Source organism: Lytechinus variegatus, chromosome 9, assembly GCF_018143015.1.
Source record: "Lytechinus variegatus isolate NC3 chromosome 9, Lvar_3.0, whole genome shotgun sequence".
NCBI classification, from domain to species: domain Eukaryota; kingdom Metazoa; phylum Echinodermata; class Echinoidea; order Temnopleuroida; family Toxopneustidae; genus Lytechinus; species Lytechinus variegatus.
Window position 1 is genome coordinate 19,740,251 of NC_054748.1, and position 15,699 is coordinate 19,755,949.

The following is a 15,699-nucleotide window of genomic DNA, read 5'->3' on the forward strand; positions in this document are numbered from 1 at the left end:
AGCCTGTACCTATAGGTTTACATGATCTGAAATTACGCGTAGACTTATGTATAAGTAATATACCATTAAATTGTTTCATTGTAATTCTTTATCTCGATTTTTGGGGGTGAAATTTATCGGAAAACACCACTTGCTATTAGAATGGCACATGAAATAACGGTTTTGATCAATTTAGATCCAGCACGCGAGTAGATTACATATTTTCCGACATGTACAGATCTGGGGCCCATCTTACAAAGAGTTGCAATAGATCCGATCAATCGCAACTATGGAAAGCCCGCAAAGTCAAAAAATACATGTTTGTTCAAAAGATTTTCTGGATATGAATGTACATGTATATACATGAATTCATTGATTTCTTGACAATTTGGTGTGTTCTCCTTTGTTTACAAAGGACATTTTGCAAATTTCCTGTAGAATTTGTTTTTTACACTGATGGATTTCCATAGAGTTACGATACTACGATATATATGATTTCAATACAAAGATTGTATTCACGTCAAAAATAATTAGATAATGTGAAGTATTAACCCTGAAAAAATGGGTCAAGTTATTAATAAACACTCCACAAATCAATCAAGGACTTAAAATAAATCCAGATCGGATGTGAATTGTGACCAGCCGAATGTTGGATTTATTTTGAATTTTTAGGATAAACTTTCATATCTCAAAAAAATTAGATTCAAACCTTTTAGATTTATGTTTAAATCTACAAGGTTTAAAACTAAATTTAATATTCACTGGATTTATTTAAGCATAAAACTACAAAACATCATCAAAATAGGATGTAAGATATAAAAGTTATGATATATCAAAGTAACACTTAATTTCACAAAACAGTTATATTCACATTCTGGTCGGTAAGTAAATGAGGGGACTGATGACATCAACCACCCACTATTTATTTTGTATTTTATTATATGAAATATGTAATATTTCAATTTCCCCCTCCTTATCACGTGAAACATGGTTTTATACCTACAGGGACAGGTGGAATTAGCATTATTTTATTATTTTGTGGTTCAGTCAAGTTGGTCCTTAATGTCAAATCTGTGAAATTGAAATATTGGATTTTCATAATTCACACATCTAAAAAAAGTGAGAGGAATATTGAGCAATATCACTGAGTTGTGCATGTGGGTTTTTATAAACAAAGAAAACTGTAAAATGTCGTAACTTTCCTATTTTACACCTGGTTTTGATGAAGTTTTCAGCGTTATGTTTGGTTTATTTTTTATTTATTCATTCAAAGCAACGTTTTTCTAGGATGGACTTAACCTTTAAATCATTTATTCCAAAAGCATAATTTAGGCCTAAGCCTACAACTCTTTTGGGAAAAAAATTATGACTTTTGAATCCCGGGGGGCACTTACATTGACGAGTGGATACCATGCGCGACCAAAAAAAAAAACGTAAAAAGGATGTCTTTTTCACGATAGGGCACGTTACGTACGTAACGTGATAAGGGTATCAAAAACACAAAAATAATGAAAAAAGGGTATTTATTTCGCTAGGGAATTTACGTGTTTAGGGTCAATTATGCGGGGTTGATAAAACAAAATTAAAATGTTTTATAAAGGATGTCCTTTTTGCCCCAACACTTCGTGTTTAGAGTCCAATTTGCTCGAGGTGTAGAAGGCGGGGTCGTACTAAACCAAATGAGATAAGGCCGACGACCGAAGGAATCGTAACAATCAAACAATCCTGTACTTGTTTAGGGGTTCATTTCAGGGAATATTTGCCAAGAGTATCGTTTTGTTTCCAATACTTGTTAAGGGTAGGGTGTCACACGCCAATACTTGTAAAGGGGTGCATTTTCAGAATATGGAAATTGCGTGTTTAGGGTGCTTTTCGAGACCCCATGGTCGCGCATGGTATCCGCTCGTCAATGGAAGTGCCCCCCCCCCCCCGTTTTGAAAACGATTTTTTTTAATGCGAGATGTATTGTCAGCCTTGGTAATCTTGTGATAAGCCACCTATACCTCGGTCAGATTTGCTCTACGGTGGCCGTACGGTGAGTCGAAAACAGTTGTTTTATTCATTTTTAATCAAACCACCTATCATTATGTAGCTGGTACAAAAAAAATAAAACTGCTGCTTTCGACTCGCCGTTTTACGGCCGCCGTAGAGCCACTGTGACCGAGGTAAACCTGAGTTCGTCACAACTATTATAATCAATGCATTGCTGTATAGTTGTCGTATATAGAGCAATACATGTACAGGTAAGTCAATTTGTTTAAGAGTTAAACTTGCGTGTCTGAAACTCAAATTATATATTAATTAACATGAGACAGTGGCGCACAGATGGGGGCTTGGGCGCTTGCCCCCAAACCACCAAAATTTTCACGACCAAGAAAATGAAAGAGAAAGGGAAGGAAAGGAAAGGAAAGGGGAAGAAAGAAGGGTGACTTGTGGTTTTATTTTTCTGACTTTTATTTCAAAATCAATCATAAAATTTGATTTTTGTAATAGAAATATCAAAATTTTTGCTCGCTCACAACTGATTTTAATATAAATTTTGCCCGATACGCCGTATCTTGCTGCACTGTCATGAGATTTTCAACGTCTAAATTTCTTACAGTATTAATTTGTTTAAATATTGTTGAGCATTTCTATGAGATTTCTTTTGAATTTCGAATAACAAGATGAAATATGAATACAACGTTTCTTTTGGTCCCGTGTTTTAATGATATAAATCGTTAGACAATTTTCATCTGTACCAGTTATCAACATCGGGTATATGTATACAAATGTACTTACACGATATTGTTATAACATCATTTTTCTTTAGAGTCAGATGTTCATACAATAAAATGTGGAAAAATTATTACACACTGTAGCAGTGGAATATACCTGGAAAACGGTCAGGAGGGGCAAACGTCTTCTGAGAACAGCAAAAAAAAAAAATTCAAGGGTTAATTTTCATACATGTCCTTATGTCCAAATGTCACTCTGGTGTTTTTCTCTCCTGGACAGGTTTCTATATCAGAGGCGTATTGTCTTTTAATCATTTTATATTTGAGGGGTTTGTTTGCCCCCCCCCAAAAAAAAAACGATTAAGTATATCAGTGGAAGTCATACCTTCCATTACATGATTAAGAAATTGGATTGTGTGCTACACATGCTTAACCCAATTAAACCATATGGAAAATGATGGTAATGCTTGTAGACTTTGTAAAGACAATATTTGCGTACTATTCCATATTAATCATGCCTAATACAACGCAATCTCTTGAATGTAATGTTGTTGTGATTATGAAATAAATTCTTACAACTTTATAATTCTTATTATCATTAATTTGATGATTAGTATCACGACCATCATCTTCTTCATCGTCTTTTCTTCAAACATTCTCCTCCTTTTTTCTTCTCCTCATCATTCTTCTTATTCTCCTTCCGCTTCTTCTTATTTCACCATAAGATCATTATAACTACTACCATTACATTTAGTGTTCTCATTATTACTACCATTTATTTCATTGTTACTGTTTTAATGATTGTCATGAGTAGTCTTAGTAAAAGAAAAAATATAGAAGAAGTAGTAGTAGTAGTAGTAGTAGTAGTAGTAGAAGAAGGATAAATGATTTCCTTAACATGTACATTAATGGTAATTCTAATAAAATGGTTTTAATGTTATAAGGTATTGACATACATTACTCTTGTATATTAGCTCCTCATGATACCATAAGGTCACTGGTCTTAAGTCATTGATCAGCGAATTGTAACTTAAAGCGCACGCTATTTGGGGTTCAATGTATCCCTATACGCCTAGACTAAATTTGTGCAACCTACACCGCAAGGTCATTTCATTCTATGATGACTAATCCTTTCATTAGGATTTTCAGAGGCGCGTCCCGCGAAGGGCGCCGAATAATGGACTATTTGGTATGTTTAAAAGTACTTTATGCCAAGTTTAATGGTTTTATCGTTTACAGTGCTTCCAAATGATTTATCGAAAAATGTATAGGATATTTCTCCTGGGGAGCGCCCCCTCCCCTCCGGATCTAACGCGTCTGGGGTAACCTCGAGAGACATAATATCATCAAGGATTTAAATATATGTATATATATATATATATAAATGTGTGTGAAGCTATACATGTACAACAGCATCGGCAACTCTTTTATTTTAAATATTGTGTAAAGAAATGGATGAAGAGAACAATGGTAGGCGTAGCTTAAATCAAGGCTCTCCAGAGCTATCTACCCTTTGGAAAAATTGGTGATGCCGAAAAAATGTCTCCGCCGGGAATCGAACCTGGGCCCCCAGCTTTGAAAGCCGGTGCCTTAACCATTAGACCACATAGACGGGTTAGTGATAAGGGCGAGCCTGATCCAATTGACCGTCATATAGACAGATTTTCGACGCCATATCAATTATCATTTCACCCGACAAAGGAAATGATAATTGGTATGGTGTCGAAAATCTGTCTATCTGACGGTCAATTGGATCAGGCTCGCCCTTATCACTAACCCGTCTATGTGGTCTAGTGGTTAAGGCACCGGCGTTCAAAGCTGGGGGCCCAGGTTCGATTCCCGGCGGAGACATTTTTTCGGCATCACCAATTTTTCCAAAGGGTAGATAGCTCTGGGGAGCCTTGATTTAATTGTTCTCTTCATCCATTTCTTTACACAATATATATATATATATATATATATATATATATATATATATATATATATATATATTATATATATATAATTATATATATATATATATATATATATATATATATATATACGTTATCGTAAGCCCACAATATTCTTTTTTTATTTTCTCGGAAGATTCAATAGCCTAAGGCTAATAGCCCCAACACCCCACCCCCCCCAAATAAAATGATGTGGTCATGTATTTCTACACTTAACAATTCATAATAATTATCTGAAAATGCTACTACTACTACTGCTACTAATTATAATGATAAACATTAATAATAGCGATAATAATGAAATCTTTTACAACATACACACACTGACAAATATATGTGCATATATTGTGAAAGAAATTAGTGACGAGAACAATGGTAGACGTAGCTTAAATCAACTGAGGTTCCCCATGACACTATTGGTAAGGCCGCAAAAATATCTTTGCCGGGAATCGAACCCGCCCCACCCGAACGCCAGTGCCTATAACCACTATCTGTAAGTGTATAAGTTTGATAGAAAGATGGAAAGCCGGGGAGGGGGTATTTAATAAATCAAATGGAAAATATAACAGTATACAGGGATTTGCCCCTCCCCTGTAGGACACATTTCGCAACAAACAAAAATATTGCCCCCAAAAGTAAACTCCTGGATTTTTTTTTAGATAATGCGAAAAACAATGCCAGTTCCATACAACCAGAGGTAACAAAACGGACAAAAAACATCAATGTCTTGTTGCTTCCGTTTAGCAAGTGTATGATGAGGTCCACAAAATGTCACACGCTACTCGTTGACTTTCATTACCGCATAACTCCGCCCCAAATTTCATCCCGGCGACGTCAAAGCTTTTTTTTTATGTCTCACTACAAATCTATCTAAATGTATGAATAATTACTTCTGGCGTTGAACCTTATAAAATTTAAAAACCTGAAGTTTACCGTTACACTTTATAGGAATAAAAATCGTCCAAATTTAATTCAGCCCCTTTTCAAATCCCCTATGCGCTTTTTTAATAACCGACTGCGGCCAAGAGGCGTCCTCGTTATTAGTCTAGATATTGACGTTATCAGTTATTTTACTCGGAAACCCGTACACTTACTCTTTCCAAATCCACGGATTCAATCATGGATTCAATACAACGCTGCCTGGTGAATGGAGGGTTTCCACGTCTAAATCTAGACTACTGACATACTCCCTCTACGTTCAAAAAAGCAGTTTAGATTGTGTTGATTGAGAAATAGCTTTAAAAACTGTCTGATGTTGACATTAGTGATAGATGATGATATGTTTATTTAAATACCGTACTGTATTCATTTTATGCTGACATGCATCATGTTTGTTTAGAACAGATAACCTGACCTTCAGTGTAACTGTTTTTCTTTTTAAAAACAAACGTGATTTATAAAAAAAAATTAAAAATATTAACAATATATTTTTAAACATCTATTTACGAGAAGAGGGGACAACTGGCGAAAACTATAGGCCTATATAATTATTTTTCAAATTATTTTCAAGATTTCCGAACCTCTAAGTATTGTGGGTTTTCAAAACGTAAAAAATAACAAACTATGAATATTTGAAAAGGAAGGGTCAACAATAAAGGGAAATGTATAGACAATTGCGAGTTAGCAAGGCATTAACCAAAAAAGAGAAGGAAATTGAATGGAAGAAGGAGGAGAAGAAGTAGTAATAATAGTAGTAGCTGTAGTAGTAGTAGTAGTAGTAGAAGAAGAAAAAAAAGAAAAAGAAGAAAAGGGAAAGGGAAGATAACATTTGAAGAGGAGACAGACTGAAACAGTCTAAAACCCATTTTAATTTATTTCTCATTTACGAGGAAATGTGGCATGATTTCGACATGCCATTTACCTAAACTATTATGTATTCCAAATGATTATGATTAAAATATGATGAGATGCGTTATGAGAAACCATATAAGGTGCATTGAAACTGTTCATTAGAGAAATTAAAAGAAGAAGATAGAAAGGGGTTTACCATACCACAGTTCGGTGGTCAACATTCCTTTTGAAAATATTTAAATGGTAGAAAATAAGGAAATGTAAAGGCAAATTTATGAGACATAAGCATTCAAGTTTACGAAAACAGAAAGTATTGCGCTGAACTATTATGTGATTAAACGGAGAAATCATGACAAACAAAATCATAAAACGACCGGGGGCATTTCATATGACAAAAAAGGGAAAGCGATTTTACATATTTTTTTAAACAGATAAAATGAAATAAATTGAAAGGAAAGTGAGTAAGCTATGAAAAAGAAGAACGAAGAAGAGTAGAAGAAAAAGTAAAAGAAAAATAGAAATTCAACCAAAATGATATCTACTTTTGGTTTGGGTAGGAATTCTAGATTAATGATTATTTGGAGCTTACGAGTTCACTATCAGAGTTATTACCGGTTAAGGATAACGATTGTGTTATGGGTACAGGGTTGGGGGTAATATCAGTAATATCTTAGTAATAGAATTTAATTTTAGATTGAGAAAAAAGTTAAATGGCCAAGACATGATTTTTAAAGATTTGATATATTTTCGCCTATAATTCATATTATTTATCTTTTATCAAAAGCAATAGATGGGCGAATTAGTTATGTTGACGTGCGGTTATTGGGATAGATTAGGATGTGAGTATTTATACCCAGGCTTTTATAACTTTAAGAATAGGAAATATGTTTATTTTATTTTCAAGACAATTTCAATTCAACTTAGTAACAACTCGGGGACATGGCTGCATCTTATGTAGGTTCATTTATTACTTTGATTTTTAATGATTATATTTGAATTGATTAGAAATATGTTCTACATGCACAAAAATGAATGAAAAGTTGTCCACGGTGATATTTCATACTGGTAACGTTACCAACTTCATAGGTCCCAATGACAGGGATTTGCGGAACTTTTCATTATTTTGAAGTCTTTAAAGGACAAGTCCACCCCAACAAAAACTTGATTTGAATAAAAAGAGAAAAATTCAACAAGCATAACACCGAAAATTTCATCAAAATCGGATGTAGAATAAGACAGTTATGACATTTTAAAGTTTCGCTTCATTTCACAAAACAGTTACATGCACATCTCGGTCGGTTTGCAAATTAGGGAACTGATGACATCACTCACTCACTTTTTCTTTTGTATTTTATTATATGAAATATTTTGATTTTCTCTTCATTGCCATGTGAAATAAAGTTTCATTCCTCCCTGAACACGTGAAATTTCATTATTTTAACATTTTGTGCTTCAGGCAAGGAAGTCCTAATCATGAAATTCGTAAAAAATGAAATATTGTATAATTAAAACAATAAAAAACAAAAGAAATGGTGAGTGACATCATCCACCTTCTCATTTGGATGTAACTGGCTCCTTCATATTACTATTTTGTTAAAAATAAGCGAAACTTTGAAATGTCATAACTTTATTTTACATCCAATTTTGATGAAATTTTCACCATTGTGATTGTTTGATTTTTCTCTATTGATTCAAATCAACATTTTTCTGAGGTGGACTTGACCTTTAATGAAGGTCATCTGAATACCCTATAACTTGAACTAATTCATTCTTTCTTATTTATTCTCACTAACTTAATGTACACTGTAAACAAAGTATTGGGTAATTTTTTTACCACCACGAGAGTAATTATGTGTCCAACCAATTTTGGGCCGTCTTTTACCAATGCGGGAAGCATATCGTCCAGTAAGGTTTAAAAATAAGAAGCAATTACTTAAGAATGGGCAAAATTTTCATTACACTGGATAAATAGAAATGCCCCTCCCCAAATGCCCAATGTTGGTTGAACAGATAATTACCTCCACTTTTACCCAATTTTTTTTTTTAGAGTGTACACAAATTCCACATGTTAAAATGACGGTTTTGTTCTGTTAGAAATGGTGCCAAGTAGGGCCCTACTTCCACCCTCCCGCGTCCAGTTGAAAATGAAAATTTCACATACAGATAGAGAATGGGAAATGATTAAATCATTTCTGGACATAAGAACAGATTGGACCGCTCATCTTTTTTTCAAAATCCGCTGTGACACACCTCCTGAACCCCAAATACATAATGTACACTGTCTCCCGATTAGACAACGAATCATTTTCAAACTACTTCCTATTTTTTTTGTACATTCAAATCCCATATTAACCTCGCCCCGAAATATTTGTCTGATTGTTTAGAAATTTAGGTACCAGGTAGAAGAACTCGATCCTCGGAAGACTTTAGTTGACATAATTATCTAACTAAAATAAAACAGTCCGGAGATGAAACTTCACTGTTATAACTTCAATGGTATGGAACAAACTCCCTCTCACATTAAGACAGGCCCCGACGATTGAATCATACTAGAAGTCCCATTTTTTTAGGCAAATGCCTTCATTTATGTTTTTCCACTTCTATCTGTTTTATGTGTAATAGGAAAATTGAAACTGATAAGCGATTTGGATCATAATTACAATAAAATAATGATATTCAAGGGGTTAAGGGGTCAAAGGGGTAGTAACAGGGGTCAATTTTTCATTATTCGTTCCTAAAAGGAAATTTTCATCCCGTATCTCATTTTGCAGCCCCCCACATTCCTAAGGCCTATATTCCACTGGAATAAAAATCAAGAGTCATCACTCCGTTATCTTTATGAAGCATAAGCAATCTCCACCCCTCCCCCTCTCTTGTTCAACGCAGACAATATGGAAAGTATTGGAATATTTGTTTCCTTTGCGTCCAGTAAAAAGGCCTAACAAAGCAGTATTCAATTCGGAGAGGTGAGAAATTAAGTGTGTCCTCTGTTTCCTGTCCACAGACTTAAAGCGGAGAAAAACTCAAAAAGGTGAGAAATAGCATGAGTTTCCTCTGCTTCCGGTTCACAGACTTAAAGCAGAGTAAAACACGGAAAGGTAAGAAATAGATTGAGTTTCCTCTGCTTCTGGTTCACAGACTTAAAGCAGAGTAAAACACATAAAGGTGAGACATAGAATGAGTTTCCTCTGCTTCCAGTTCACAGACTTAAAGCGGAGTAAAACACGGAAAGGTGAGAAATAGAATGAGTTTCCTCTGCTTCCGGTTCACAGACTTAAAGCGGAGTAAAACATGGAATGGTGAGAAATAGAATGAGTTTCCTCTGCTTCCGGTTCACAGACTTAAAGCAGAGTAAAACTCGGAAAGGTGAGAAATAGCATGAGTTTCCTCTGCTTCCGGTTCACAGACTTAAAGCGGAGTAAAACTCGGAAAGGTAAGAAATAGCATAAGTTTCCTCTGCTTCCGGTTCACAGACTTAAAGCGGAGTAAAACTCGGAAAGGTGAGAAATAGAATTGGTTTCCTCTGCTTCCGGTTCACAGACTTAAAGCGGAGTAAAACACGGAAAGGTAAGAAATAGCATGAGTTTCCTCTGCTTCCGGTTCACAGACTTAAAGCAGAGTAAAACTCGGAAAGGTGAGAAATAGCATGAGTTTCCTCTGCTTCCGGTTCACAGACTTAAAGCAGAGTAAAACACATAAAGGTGAGACATAGAATGAGTTTCCTCTGCTTCCAGTTCACAGACTTAAAGCGGAGTAAAACACGGAAAGGTGAGAAATAGAATGAGTTTCCTCTGCTTCCGGTTCACAGACTTAAAGCGGAGTAAAACATGGAATGGTGAGAAATAGAATGAGTTTCCTCTGCTTCCGGTTCACAGACTTAAAGCAGAGTAAAACACATAAAGGTGAGACATAGAATGAGTTTCCTCTGCTTCCAGTTCACAGACTTAAAGCGGAGTAAAACACGGAAAGGTGAGAAATAGAATGAGTTTCCTCTGCTTCCGGTTCACAGACTTAAAGCGGAGTAAAACATGGAATGGTGAGAAATAGAATGAGTTTCCTCTGCTTCCGGTTCACAGACTTAAAGCAGAGTAAAACTCGGAAAGGTGAGAAATAGCATGAGTTTCCTCTGCTTCCGGTTCACAGACTTAAAGCGGAGTAAAACTCGGAAAGGTAAGAAATAGCATAAGTTTCCTCTGCTTCCGGTTCACAGACTTAAAGCAGAGTAAAACTCGGAAAGGTGAGAAATAGAATTGGTTTCCTCTGCTTCCGGTTCACAGACTTAAAGCAGAGTAAAACACGGAAAGGTAAGAAATAGCATGAGTTTCCTCTGCTTCCGGTTCACAGACTTAAAGCAGAGTAAAACTCGGAAAGGTGAGAAATAGCATGAGTTTCCTCTGCTTCCGGTTCACAGACTTAAAGCGGAGTAAAACTCGGAAAAGGTAAGAAACTATCTCTTAGCATAAGTTTCCTCTGCTTCCGGTTCACAGACTTAAAGCAGAGTAAAACTCGGAAAGGTGAGAAATAGAATTGGTTTCCTCTGCTTCCGGTTCACAGACTTAAAGCAGAGTAAAACACGGAAAGGTAAGAAATAGCATGAGTTTCCTCTGCTTCCGGTTCACAGACTTAAAGCAGAGTAAAACTCGGAAAGGTGAGAAATAGCATGAGTTTCCTCTGCTTTCGGTTCACAGACTTAAAGCGGAGTAAAACTCGAAAAGGTAAGAAATAGCATGAGTTTCCTCTTCTTCCAGTTCACAGACTTAAAGCGGAGTAAAACACGGAAAGGTGAGAAATATAATGGGTTTCCTCTGCTTCCAGTTATTTCTCCTTAGAAAGAACATACGAGAGACTGATTAGAGCCTCCATAGCCTGGAAGTAAAAACTACATTTGTTTCTGTTCTGTCATTCAAGTTTTATATGACCTTAGTGGATATAGGCTACATTTTCTCACAAGTAAAATAAAGCTTCAAAATTAACTAGAAGCAACAAGAACCGAATTTTAATGTCAACACTTTATTTTTTTTTCTATATAATTATATGTTGTATTTGACCTCAAAGAATAAGAAAAAATACACACAACAAAGATATCTTAAAGGGATGGTCCGGGCTGAAAATATTTATAAATACATACAGTAGAATTCACTGAGCAAAATGCTGAAAATTAAATCATTATCGGATGACAAATAATAAAGATATTGAAGTTTAAACTTTAGTAATGTTTTGTGAAAGCATTCGTCATGAATATTCATTAGGTGGGCTGATGGGTTACACTTGTTATTCCGAAGGTTCGTAATTCCGAAGGTTCTTTATTCCGAAGGTTTGTAATTCCGAAACACGTAAATTGCCAAAACCTCGATGTTCGTTAATCCGAAAACGTAAAAGGGTTCGTTAATCCGTACATTTGTGGAGTTATTCCAAAGGTTCGATAATTCGAAAATGCAATAAGGTTCGTTGTTCTGAAGGTTCGTTAATCCGAAAACGAAATAAGGTTCTTTAATCATTTCGTTTTCGTACTAATGAACCTTCGGAATTACGAAAATCATTTCGTTTTCGGATTCACGGACCTTCGGAATATCCGAACCTTCGGAATTACGAATGTATGCGGGGCTGAAGATGTCGCATCTCCACTTTCTGTTTTCTTATGTTATAACATAAGATCATTTTTTTTTTCATTATTTAATACTTGCGTGAATGATATGTCTCCCTTATAATGAAATAAGTAGCAGTAATAAATATCTAATGCACTAAATCAGTTGATTCTAGTTCTTGGAAGAAAAATGAATAAACCTAATTTCATATAATAAAATACAAAAGAACAAGTGGAGATGTGACATCATCAGCCCACCTTCTGAATATTCATGACGACTGTTTTCACAAAATATTGCTAGAAATTAAAATTCAATATCTTTGTCATTGGTTATCCGATTTTGATGAAATATTCGGCATTTTGCTCAGTAAATTCCACTCTATTAAGCTATAAATACTTTCAGCCCGGACCATCCCTTTAATGGATCGAAAAAATAGCTGCAATATGACATGGTTCGACAAAAATGAATTTTCCAACAGATATTATTTTGAAAAAGAGAGCAATAAGTACAATATAAATGCGTTCTGCATGTGTAAAGGTGAAGCATGAAACATTCCTAATTTGGAGCAATATTATCAAAGCCTGTTATGCTGAAGTAGTGTAAAAGCGATCGCACACCTTACGATTGGTCTGCGACTCAATTTTGGAATAAAACGTAGTAGAATTTGATGCTAATATTGAGACTTGGGATATCTTACCGCGTAATGTTCGATATCATCGTATGAATTCCTATGTTTAAGTCTGTTTATATTCTACCATCCTTCTTAGAATACAAGCAAATTTAATATCTAGTCGCAATGACGTCATAGCAGTCGTGCGATTGGCTTCAATTTGCAACTTATTTGGCCTTAACTCCAAAATAAAGGCTTGCAATCGTTCAAAATGGTTATATTAGTATTCTTTCAATAAATATTAACCTCAAATGAAATATGTTCCATTCACATTTTTAGAAAATTAGCAAAATGCGATTTGTTCCAAAATCGGATCGCGAACAGTCGTAAGCATGGTAAGGTGTGCGGTGGCCTAAAGACTTCTGAAAACTTTGCAAAAATTACCAAATTCGTGTACTTCCCTTCCCTTTAATTCTTAGTTTTGGTACTCTCGAATATTATCCTCTTACACCTTTTTCCATATCCATTTTTCATTAAGATTTATAGGTTCCATTCATAAAAAAATGATTGGTTGATCACTACATATTTGCAAAGCTTAGGGCATATTCTTTTATTTGTATAATATACTTAACGCAAGGGCCAGTACATCGGTTCCAAGAAAGGATTTCCACAACACTTTTTGGCGGACGAAAACTGAACTTTAAAACAAGTAAATCGCATGTCTTCTAATTAATGTACCGTGGCCGCTCCTTGATCTAATACTCCATTGATTAAAGGACAAGTCCACCCCAACAAAAACTTGATTTGAATAAAAGAAAAATTCAACAAGCATAACACTGAAAATTTCATCAAAATCGGATGTAAAATAAGAAAGTTATGGCATTTTAAAGTTTCGCTTATTTTCAACAAAATAGTTATATGAACGAGCCAGTTACATTCAAATGAGAGAGTTGATGACATCACTCACTCACTATTTCTTGTGTATTTTTTTATATGAAATATGAAATATTTTTATTTTCTCGTCATTGTTATGTGAAATGAAGTTTCATTCCTCCCTGAACACATGGAATTCCATTATTTCAACATTTTGTGCTTCAGGCAAGGAGGTCCTAATCGTCAAATTCGTAAAAATTGAAATATTGTATAATTCAAACAATAAAAAACAAAAAAAATAGTGAGTGAGTGACATCATCGACTCTCTCATTTGGATGTAACTGGCTCGTTCATATAACTATTTTGTTGAAAATAAGCGAAACTTTGAAATGCCATAACTTTCTTATTTTACATCCGATTTTGATGAAATTTTCAGCATTGTGCTTGTCTGATTTTTCTCTATTGATTCAAATCAACATTTTTCTTAGGTGGACTTGACCTTTAAGTACAAGTGAAGTTCTATTTAAAAAAAAAATCTTGAAATAAATGAAGACTTTTTACAAGCTGGCTTTCGGAATGAATAGTCACTCCATTTTTTTTAAGATCAGCCATCTTCTGTTACCCATGTGCAAGCATAATTTTAAAGAAATAGAACGTTGTTCTTTTAAAGACACTTTTTAAATTGATTTATCAAATTAAAGAGCAGATGTGTTACTTGCATGGTGTATATATGATCTTTTTTTTTTTAATTCAGACACCATGAGTCAATTAAGTTTTTGGTAACCTTTTTTTTTTCTTTCATTCTCGGGTTCTTTTTCGAAAACAATTTGGTCCACTACCGAGTCCAAAATAAATCATCCAAAAAGATTATATTAGTATATTTACAGCTAATTTTAACCTCAAATACTTTTTCTGAAAATAAGCAAAATACGATTTATTCTGAATGGACCAGACGTATGGTGTGAAAAGGCCTTAAAAACATAAAGTCACGCTTCCAGATATATTATTTGCCCCTGTCATCGGATTCTATAAGAAATTCCCGCACAAAACCCCGAAATTCGGCATCATCTACAAAACTGTAAGAACAAATTCTTCGAAATTTTTCATTATATCATGCAACTTTATGCTTAAAATCAAAGGTTTGCTCTAATAAGCTAACTAAAGTCCCATTTTTTATTCAGACTCTCTGTCGGTCAGTCTGATCAAATACACTTGACAGAAATCAATATCGCAATATTATTTTCTTTTGTATGTATTTCTTTTCAATTTGTCATGTATTTCTCGGTTTTCCAAATTTATCAGAATTGTTTTGTGATGGAAATCGTTGGGATTTATTTTGATGACCATAATCAGGTTGAGATAAGTCAGTAAAAAGAGAAATAATCAATTACTCAGATTAAGATTTGTGGAAGCATTTCGATGTTGTGCTGGGAATTCAAGAAGGTTGCTGAATTACCTCATGGTCATAACCCGGGGATCATAACCAAAGAATACAGATTATAAGCTCGCAGGTATAATGGTTAAATCAGGGCTCTATGGTCCGTGACATCATACTATTCAAGGGGAGGGGGGTGAAACCAGAGATCACCCCCCCCCCTTGGACAAAAATTCACAACACAAATCGACATCCATGGCCCTTGGAACGATTTTTTGGGGGGCAGGGGTGCTGAAGAAAATTTGACCCCAAAACATAAAGAGAAAGTTTTCACTACAAAATGAGGGTCGTTTTGGTCCCAAGAATTTGACAACCAAAAACAGAGGGGGGGGGGGGGTCAACAAAAAAAAATGAAGGTGATTTTCCTGACATTTCTAATTTGGCACACATACCATCACCCCGCTTCCCATGTGGGCTTTATAGCTCGCCAATGTAGGTATTTTTTAAAATCCCTCCAATCATATTCAGACAGGGAGTCCACTTCCGCGTCCAAATTTCAATCGATTTCAGAATTTGATTGCGGAGGAGACCGGATTAAAATCTTACTGCATTTCGCCCCTTATCATTGTCTTGACCCTAATAGACGGGGTAAGACAGTGCGTCCAACAAAAAAAGGGAACCCGTATTTAGAGATAGATTTCACATGTTTTTACTATGAATTTGATACATGGTAAGAGTTAAATCTCATCTTTAATTTGAGACCAAAAACTTGGTAAATCATTCAAGCAAGACAAATTAAAACAACAAATATCGAGGA